The 421-nt window shown below is 39.4% G+C and overlaps 1 protein-coding gene across 1 annotated transcript in view; it reads left to right on the forward strand.

Moving 5' to 3' along the window:
• Nucleotides 1-421, forward strand: part of LOC119586839 (neurogenic locus Notch protein-like) — a gene marked incomplete at its 3' end in the record, with an annotated part of 145,347 nt that overhangs the window by 139,726 nt on the left and 5,200 nt on the right.

The raw sequence follows: 421 nt of genomic DNA on the forward strand, positions 1-421 counted from the left end.
ACGCGAATTTAAGGTTATATATTAAAAATCGAAGCAAAAATACATTTATAACCAAGATAATTACAATCTTGAACCATACAAGAAAAAAATAGAGAAGTGAACGTTCTATGAATAGAAATAAATAAATGAACGGCCTACGATTTTAAAAAATGAAACCAACGTTCTACGAATTAAAAAAAAATATTTGAAATGAACGTTGTATAAAAAAAAAACACCGTCACCGTCGGCACAAAGGAAAACATCACAGACATTCGAAGGACACCATTATGCACTTTTCGAACGGTTTGCCTTCAGCACCAGGCGAGTCGGCGCAAACATTTGGCGTGAAGATGCGCAGGCAAGGCTGGCGAGGGAATTCCCTTGAGGGGGGAGGGGGGGGTCTTCTTCTGGGTTTTCGCTCTCTGGTTTTCGGCTTTTGGTT

The sequence above is a fragment of the Penaeus monodon genome, chromosome 22 (assembly GCF_015228065.2).
Source record: "Penaeus monodon isolate SGIC_2016 chromosome 22, NSTDA_Pmon_1, whole genome shotgun sequence".
Taxonomy (NCBI): domain Eukaryota; kingdom Metazoa; phylum Arthropoda; class Malacostraca; order Decapoda; family Penaeidae; genus Penaeus; species Penaeus monodon.